The sequence below is a fragment of the Triticum aestivum genome, chromosome 5B (assembly GCF_018294505.1).
Source record: "Triticum aestivum cultivar Chinese Spring chromosome 5B, IWGSC CS RefSeq v2.1, whole genome shotgun sequence".
Classification (NCBI taxonomy): Eukaryota; Viridiplantae; Streptophyta; class Magnoliopsida; order Poales; family Poaceae; genus Triticum; species Triticum aestivum.
This window is the reverse complement of record NC_057807.1, coordinates 234,673,901-234,683,901: the sequence shown is the minus strand read 5'-3', so window position 1 is coordinate 234,683,901 and position 10,001 is coordinate 234,673,901.

Sequence of the window (10,001 nt, the reverse complement as noted above, 5' to 3'; positions counted from 1 at the left end):
GCCGTCCTGCTTGTCGGCGGCCGCCATAGGCTGGGCCTCCTTGTCGGAGCCACCAGCTTTAGCTTCCTTGGCACCACCTCCGTTGCCGGTCTGCTCGACAGCTAGCACTTCCTTGCCCTTCCTCCTTCTGTTGTTCCGCCGCTGGCCTTTCCTTGTTGGGGCGGCATCCTCACTGTCAGATCCTCCTGCTCCTGTATCCTCTCCGGGGAGCCTCCTCCCCTCTTCAGCGCGTGCACACTTGTCGGCCAGGGCATAAAGCTCACTGACGTCTCTGATCTTGCACATCGCCATCTCCTCCCTCATCCTTCGGTTTCGCACGTTCTGATGGAATGCGCTAATGATCGCGGCGGGGTGGACGTCTGGGATGTTGTGCTGTACACGGCTGAATCTCTGAATGTACTTGCGCAGTGGCTCTCCTTCCTTCTGGGCGAGCAGATGAAGATCGCTTTCTTGGCCATGTGGTTTGTGGCCGCCTGTAAAGGCGCCGACAAACTGATGGCACAGATCAGCCCAGGAAGATATGGAGTTGTCCGGCAAGTGCATGAGCCAGGATCTGACATTGGGCTTGAGTACCAGCGGGAAGTAGTTGGCAAGGATCTTGTCGTCCCGTCCCCCGGCAGCCTGCACCGCGATGGTGTAGATGCTGAGAAACTCCGACGGATGCGTCTTGCCGTCGTACTTCTCTGGTACGTCTGGTTTGAAATTCTTTGTGCTGGGCCACTGGACTTGCCGCAGCTCACGGGTGAATGCAGGACAACCTACCGCGTACGGCAGATCGCCTGGTTCCCCTGGTGCATGCATGTCAACAGAGGGCTCAGCGCGCTTGTCGGATTGATGTCGCGCTTCTCTTCGGCGCTCGATGCGGGTTCGAGCGTCTTCTTGTTGTCGTTCATGGAGAACTTGGCGCTGGTCGCGACGAGCTCGTGGGTCCGACGACGCGGTGGAGCCGCTGTCGGGGTGGACCCGGCGAGTCGGCGACTTTGGCCTTCGTAGTGGAGAGTGCATGGAAGTCGCACCTCCCCCGGTCTTGTTGCCATCGGCTCGCGTCCGACTATCCTGCCGCGGCAGCGAGGCGCTTGGTTGCCGCGCAGTGTCGCTGTTGGCGAAGCCAATGAGGCTCTGGATAGCGGCCCTCCATTCGTCGGTCTTGTCCGCCGTCGGAGGATAATCCAGGAGTAGCTGGGCCCGCGCCAAGGCTTCCGCTGGTGTGGTGGGCGGCAGAGGTGAACGGTGCGAGGAGCGGGACATGCTCAGACTCCTAACCAAGTTAGAAGGAGCAGTGTCCCGTCCAGGCGACCGCACCTCACTGGGGCCAGCATGCTGGCGTGCATGCTGGTCTTGAACGCCGCGCGAACCACCAGCTTGATCTTGGGCCAGCGGACGTATGGTGCTGCGAACGCTATGACGCTGCTGGTCCCGCGCCTCCTGAGATGGGCGCGGTGGGCGTGTGGACGCCGAGGTCTGCGCGGCCTTGTCCTTGGACTTGGCAGCGCTGTGGGCACCCTCGTTGATGTCCATTCTTCCGCCGGCGTCCACTCCACCGTCCGCCTGCTCCGGAGGCGGTGGAAGCGACACAGACGGGGCTGTTGCCCCCGAAGCCTTCTTCTTCGGTGGCATATCGGTGAAGACGATGAAGATTTAGCTCGCGTGCACGCCGGATCGGGTTCGCACGATCTCGACGCCCCCTACCTGGCGCGCCAGAGATGTCGGGGATGCTGATTCCACCAACACCTATGGGGACAGGGCCCCTTTCGGTTCGGCGGGGGGCGGAGGTCGCACAAAGAGCGGATCGAGGCGGTACACGCGAGCGGTTTTTACCCAGCTTCGGGCCGCACGGATGCGTAAAACCCTACTGCTGCTTGTTTGTGTGTATTGAATTCTTGCTCAGGAGCGACGGACGCTGCCAGACTGAGCGTGAGAGTGTTCCTGGTGTTGAATGAGCCGAACTGGCCGAACTCGCTGAACCCTTCCTACGTTGCGCCTGGGCCTCCTTTTATACTCTCAAGGGGTCACCGACAGGGGGCAACGTAGACAAGAAGGGTAAAAATGGAAAAGGATGCGGTAGGTGCAGCTACCGCTACTGTGGATACAGTGCACCCTATCTAACTCTGACGGCAGGGGACAAGGGCATTAAATGCCTGTCTGAGTTGCTTGAACAGTGCAAAAAGTGACCGTTAGGAGCGCCACCGTTTGCCACGATGGCCTTCTCTTCATCTCCTCTTGCCACCTCGCACCCCTAGCTGCACAGCCTCCTGCCACGTGTGTTTGGGAGAGTCCTAAAGCGACACGTTAGCAGGTGTGCTGGAGCGCAGGCACGAAGTGGGGGTTTCCCGCGGCAAGCTCCTTGCCGCGGTCGTCGTCTTGTCGTGTTTGGGAGCTTGTCGCTCACCGGGCCTTGCCGGGCCGCAGGACGCGTCACGGCAAGCTTCCTTGGTATGCCTTGAGTGGCCTTCCCGGCAAGCTCCTCTTGCCGGGGTCTTGTCTCTTCCCGGTAAGCTCCTCTTGCCGGGGCCTCGGTTGGCCTTCCCGGCAAGCTCCTCTTGCCAGGGTCTTGTCTCTTCCCGGCAAGCTCCTCTTGCCGGGGCCTGGGTTGGCCTTCCCGGCAAGCTCCTCTTGCCGGGGTCTTGTCTCTTCCCGGCAAGCTCCTCTTGCCGGGGCCTGCGTTGGCCTTCCCGGCAAGCTCCTCTTGCCGGGGCCTTGGTTTGAGTACTTTGTTCTTGAATGGTCTTCAAGGGAGCCACGGAGGGTCTTGGCGGTCACCCGGCAAGCCTTGCCGCGGGATGCTGCGACTGCCCGTGCACAAGTTCGGGGTACTAGGGTACCCCTACTCTAGTACACCGACACCCGCTCCTTGTATCTATGTAGATTTTTCTTCCCTTCTTGATACACGCCCTCTCGATCATGCACACACACTATTGCCTCATTTTAAGCTGATACCTCTCGCACACACACTCTTTGTGTCTTTGTCACACATGCACTATGTCCTCCTCCTCTCTCCCTCTATCTCTCACACACATGGGCTTTTTGCAACAACTAGCAAGATGCCCATGCGTTGCACGGAACATCAAGATGCATTTGTATGAGTAGTTTATCTTGTGGGGGAAAAGGATGAATGAGGGAAGGCCTTATTTGCAAATGTGGAGACGGGTGTGGGTATGTTTTTTAAAAATTGTCATAGTTTCCTTCCTATCCGTCAGATATAGATCGGACGGCCTATATTGCAGGATGGCAGGCACACGATCATCACCGACTATGCTTTTTATAAGAGTAGGGATAAAAAACAGAGTTGGTGATGATGGCGGGCCTGCCATCCTGCAATGTAGGTCGTCCGATTTATATCTGACGGATAGGAAGGAAAATATGGAAATTTACCCACACTCCTCACCACATTTGCAGATAAGGCCTTCCGTCGTTCATCCTTTTCTCCCACGAGATCTTGATGTTCCGTGCAATGCACGGGCATCTTGCTAGTAAGAGTAGAAATTAGACATATACCACTTATCTAATCTTGAAACCAACAACATTCCTCCCTTATCTCATCAAAACCGCCAAAGGAATATATTTTGAGTGAAACATAACATATTTTTAGTGATATACGTAATTCAAAACTAGACTTTTTTCTATCAAATCGGTGAATATGTATTAATCTACTTTGATCGTGTGGCAACGCATTGGCACATTGCTAGTAGTTATTATAATTTTTGGACACCAGACAAACGGTGGAGTACATATACGAAGAGAAGAGGTGCACGCACGCAGTCGGTCTCTCGCTGTCTCGCACACATGAGTATTACGTAAAGGCAACGTTAACAAATAAACCCTAAAACCCTAGGTGCATGATTGCTGCATTCGCGGGTACCGAGTACGTGGTGAAGCACCTTTGTAGGAATAGTCAGCTCGCGTGATAATTTGATCCATAGGAGTTGATGGTCGGGACCACAGGTGAACGACTTGGAGGCGGTGGCTCGCCAGTTGCCACAGATCGAGTAGCCACATTTAAAATATCATTTTTAGCGGGGTTAAGAGTTCCGATTTTCAATGGCGCGTTATAAGTACTAAGTAGTTTTTAGAACGATTGGTATGGAGCAAAAATGGAATTCATCGTACTACGTACCTCTTTGGCGTATGGTTTGTATGGATTTATGTTGCGAGATGTTGAACCTGGTAGTTCTAGGGCAAATACTATGGTTTAGATTTAGATGCTGGTTTTCAGTAATGAAAATCGGAAGGGGGAAACCCTTCTTTGATTAAAAAAAACTACTACCTCCATTCTGGTTTACTAGTCCCCATCGTATTTTGGGTCAAAGTTTGTCCATGAATTTTACTTATAAAATGTGAATGGAAAATGAGATTTTGTTATACCCAAACAAAAAAGGACTGGAGGGAGTGATTGCTCTTACACGGACGCGACCTCTCATAGCGCAGGCATTGAGCCGGCGCGCTGGCCAAGAGGGCCCCACTTGATGTAGGCCCGGCTGAGCATGCCTCCTCTCTGCATGGAACTGGCTTCAGACTGCCCCGCCTGCCTTCATTGAATCCGTGCGTGTGCCGGCAACACATCCTTCCACGAGCCAGCCAACATTTTAGAACACAAAAAATGACCAAAATATAATTAATTTACTCATGGTCTTGATTTGTTGTGCTCGCACTGGTAGCAGGAACTAGTAGAAGTTTTTCTTTATTTATAACTTTCCTCACATTTTTTGGCTTTGAAGTGAATCATGGTTGTGGACATTATGTATGAATGTGCAGATATCTGTGAACATGAGTTTGATGTGGAAGTTGAACTTGGAATGTCGGGCTTGTGCGTGAACTATACCATGTCCAATGCTTCGTCTGTTATTGTTTGGAAAGTAATTGCTGTTATTACATGACCCGAAAAATATATTTTGTGCCACATTAGTAGATGCACGGACATCACAAGAGGCATGCTAACTGGATAAACATTTGAACCTAGCTATTATGAAGGAAATTTTGTATTGACAACAGTTTTAGATAGCAGGAGATGCCTAGCCTGCTCTGCCTCTGCTAGCTTATTTCTGGCTTCTTCCATCTCTTCTTTGGCTTGGGTGAAGAGAGCATCTGATTGCTCTTTTCGCTTCTTCGGGAACTCAGCTACATTCTCAAGGGCTGCTGCACGCTTTCTTTCAGCCTTTACTAGAGCCACGAGGACACGAACAGCTGACGACTCCACCTGGCTTGTGTGTAATCCAGCATCATCTGGGAATTTGCACCTTGTGTCTAATCCAGCATCATTAGGGAACTGACACCTTGTGTGTAATCCAGCCTCATTTTGGAAACATGATCTCGAGGTTGACCATACTTCCCTCCTCGCAGGAACTGCATCCTGACATGAAGTTACTTCTTTTTTAGATCAATACTCAAAGCAACCCAGATCCATTTAGTAGAAGCCATATAAACAGAACTCGGAGAAGTGAATTCAAAAGGAAAAAAAATATAAAAACAGACTACGAGGTGAGAACACCCACTTCCTCCATCAAGCTAAAAATGAAAGCATTAGGACGATTAAGGCTCTTCTTATTACATATCGAAGAACATGAGGCTTAAGGGAAACAGAAACTACAACATATACACATCAAAGAACACGAGGCTAAACAAAAGTAATTGAAAGGGTGTTACTTACCAAAGGTCGTTTTACAGGTTCAGTGCAGCTCCTCTTTAACTTGCCACGCTCCTTGAAGATGTCCCCAATATCCCGTGTTTGGTCTTCATTGCTCCTCTGCATGTTCGCACTCGTGGTTTTAAAATCTCAACATGGCAAGAAAAATATACTACTAGTAATACTCGTGCATCTTGTGGGCAACATTCAAGCACTCGTCTGCCATCTTAGAGCATCTCCAACAGAATCGCAATGCGCGGCGCTTTAAAAAAGCGTTTACAGTGCTGAGATCGAGAAGTAGAGATACTAGAGAGTAGAGGATAGTTCTCAGCATTGATAGATAAAAAAATAGATAATTCAACTACTCCTCGTCGTCTGACTCCTCCTCGGTGATGTCCTCCTCCGACGTCTGACTGTAGGCATGAAGATACCGATCGTCGTTAGATTCCCAGGGTGACGCTGCTCCTAGCCTCTTGTTGAATTGAGCATCCACTTTTCGCCTACGCTTGTCCTCATGATAGGCGGCTTGCTCCGCCCTCCTCTTACCCCTCTCCGCCCTCCTTTGCGCGTAGAACTCGCACTCATTGATGATATCCTGCGGGAAGCGTTGGTGCCACAGCGCCATGGCTTCCTCGTCCATATTGGCGATGCCGAGACGGTGCTCCCGCCACCGGTTGTCGCGACGATCATTGTCGGTGCTAAGCCGCGGCAGAGGCGCGAGCTCCTGCGCCCACTCCCGCGTCGGGATGTTGGGGAAGTTCAATGTTCTATGAGGCCACCGGAGGCTCCACGCCGCCGCGTCGTACGCGCGGGCAGCCTCGGTGGTATCAAAATTGCCGTGGCCGAGGCGCATCCCGCGGACCCGGATCTCGGCGGAGAAGCCGCCGGAGGGGCACGCGCGGACGCCGTAGTATCCCCAAGTTTCCTGGCGACGCGGCGGCATGGTGGCATGGCGGCGGTGAGGCGAGAAAGAGCAGGGAGAGAGCAGTGGCGAGGCACAGAGCAGGGGGAGAGCGGTGGCAAGGCACAGAGCGGTGGGAGGGCGTTGGATTTTATAAAGCATGCCGGACGCCACGCGCCAAAACTAGCGCGCCCCCGGACGCTTTTTCCCGCGCGCGCGATCCTTTCCCGATGTCTCTGCTGTCTCTACTCTCTTCTCTATTGTTATATTTATTTTATATTTAATATTTATCTCTGCTTCTCTACTGTCTACTTTTTTCTCTATAATGTTTTTCTTATAAAAAACAAAGTTGGTGATGATGGTGTGCCTACCATCCTGCAATATAGGCCGTCCGATTTATATCTGACAGATAGGAAGGAAACAATGGAATTTTGCAAATAAAATGCCCATACCCTTCTCCAGATTTGCAAATAAGGCCTTCCCTCGTTCATCCTTTTCTCCCACAAGATAAACTACTCATACAAATGCATCTTGATGCGTGCAACGCATGGGCATCTTGCTAGTTCTAAAAAACTTTCCATCATTTTCCACACTACTGGTTGCAGATGAAAAACCTACCCAAGCACAGTGCAATACAGGAGCGATGCACAATTACAAGCTGATATTCTGTTCGACAATGGAGGCTATAACCAATTACTTTTACGGGAACAATAGCACCCAGAAAATATGAATGGTAGGTATGAACAAAATTGGAACTGCACATGTACTGCTAAGTGATTCAATACACACATTACCAATCGAGGAGGAGAACGATGGTCGCGGCGGCCTCTGTGAGTCATGGTCGACAACGGGAGTCAGTTCGTTGTCCACGACGACGGTGCTTCTGCGCTTGGCGTTGGCTTCCGAGAAGAAGATCCGAGACCATGGAAGACGACGAGTGCGCCGATGTAGAAGGGGAGGAGCACGAAGGCTGCGATGCCGTGGAGAAGTCTATTTTGTGATGGGATAGAAAATGGGGAGTATTCAGGTGTACTACTCTGGGTGCCGGGGTGGGGTTGTGATGTAGGGTGGAAACCTATAGCGTCGATCTTTCACGTTTGGAGTGGATCCTATGGGGAGACACGAAGAACAAGCGGAAGAACACGAGGAAATCACGGGGAGGAACGAGGGAAAACACTCAACCAACAAGGAATCGGTCACACAAGTGCTAGATCGAAGAACACAAAGAGATACACGAGATCCAAAGTCAACAAAGGTAAGGATGCAAAGGTAACCGATCTTCTCCATGAGGAGGCCTTGAATCCACAAAGGGATCTTCCCACGAGGGGGTCTTGAATCCGATAGGATCTACTCCGAAGAGGCCGCGGTCGAGATCCGATGGATGAGCGAGGCTCTGTCTCTAACTTGAGCTAAATCAACGCTAAGTCTCAAAAGGAGGAGGAGGAGTCCTATTTATAGGCTAGGGGGTCAAAGGGGTACACGGGCTCAGCCCAACACGCGCACACAGGCGCTGGCCGGATGATCCGGGTCCGAAGCCGGATGATCCGGGCTGGTCCAGATGGGCCGGGTGGAGGCCCGGATGATCCGGAAACTCGGCTGGTGGAGGCGCAGGGCCGGATGTCAGGCTGGCGGTCCGGACGTCCGGGCAAGGTTCGGATGATCCGGCTTCGGGGGGGAGGCTTCTGTAGTCTTCGGTCGAATTATCCGGATCGTCCGGATGGGGGTCCGGATCGTCCGGGCTCTGTCCGGATCATCCGGGCCGCCGTCCGGATCGTCCGGCCAGTCTGGTCCTTGGCGCTTTTCCTCTCCGTCTTCACGTATGTCTTCTGCTTCCGGTTCTCCTTGCTCCCTAGCTTCTTCACGGTGAAGTCCTTGGTACCTGAGTATGCATAGCGTTTCCGTTTGAGGTAGTAACCATGTCTCATGTGAATCGAAAGGGAATTGAGAGAGGAGAGATGTCACCTCGGTTTCGAGAGCTCTTGCACGTGCTCGAGTCATAGGTCCAAGTGGTGTTGTAGAGGATGTAGATGCGTCCATGGGGATGATCATGGGATGCTCCGCATCATCTCCCCCCCCCCTTGTGAAAGATCCGACCTCGGATCGTGATCCTCATCACCATGGAAACGGTTGTCGTGGATGGACTTGTAGTTGGACGAAGTTGAAGGCATGGCGCAATCCAAGTATTCCAAGGTGTAGCCGGAGTGGTAAACATGCAAAAAGAGCAAACACAAGCAACACTCGGAAATACAATGGTTAGCACACACAAAGTGTCCATCATGTAAGAATGAGTCCGTGCGGCAAGATTGGTCGTGACAAAACGCATGAAGCTTATCAAGATGATCTAGAATGAGATGCAAAGCATTCATGGGAGGAAATGCAATCAATGTGCACACAAATGTGTTGTAAATATGATCAATGCAACCACGGTGCAAAATGATGTCATAGTGAGACGGTTTATCAATAGCATGAATATGGAAATGGATGCTCAACATGTGTATGTTATCATGCAATTGATGGTGGACAATATGATCATGATGTATGAATATGCCATCAAGGAAGATCACAACAAATTTGCTAAGGAAATGCACAAGCTCATATATCATGGATGACATGGGAATACAAGATGCAACAAGGCAATCATAATGTGAGTCAATCCATGCATAGTGTGCAAACTTGTGGTGAGTATGATATGTCCATCGAGCATGACATGTATGAGCACAATCAATAAATATGGAGGTGTTGGTGTACCAAACTCGATGTCGAGGCATGAGTGGAATTCCGAAGATGCATCCAATAAGTGCGAGCGCTCCTCAATGTGAAGGTCCATAGAGCCAATCTCCAATGTCACTCCTCCGTTCACGAGATATATCATGTAGACAACAAGAAGGAAACAACAATGAAAGAGTGACCCATCCAATATGCGTACTTGAGGATGGCTCAAAGAGAAGGAGTTCACCTTATGAATGTTCTGGAAGATGTTGGAGTTGCACATCATGTATGCCTTCAAATAGCCAATATGTCTCATGACGGTAATGCCTTGTGAATCCTTCAAAACGAAAGAACATGACAAACACTCGGAAAAACAAATGAGGTTAGCGGAAGTGCAAAACATATCATTTGTATGGTAAGATACCCAACAAGTGTATGCATCATGCTCATCACAAGAAAGTACAAGGGAGCATTTCATAGTATGGAGGCATATGATGTAAGAACAACCAAATACAAGAGGCTCAATCAAATAAATATGCATCACAAGTGAAGTGTCCAAGTCTCCAAGATCAATAAGCATAGTATGGTTGCACTCAATACAAGGTGATATGAGAGATGCAACTAATGGAGACAAGAGACAATGCTCGATACAAATCAAGTGAGAGGCATGAACATATATGTCATCAACCCAAGAAAGCAAGTAATAGTGGAACATGGGTGATGCGACATAGCAAGCAATCATAGCGATCAAGTCAAGCAAGCTAGTAGTGC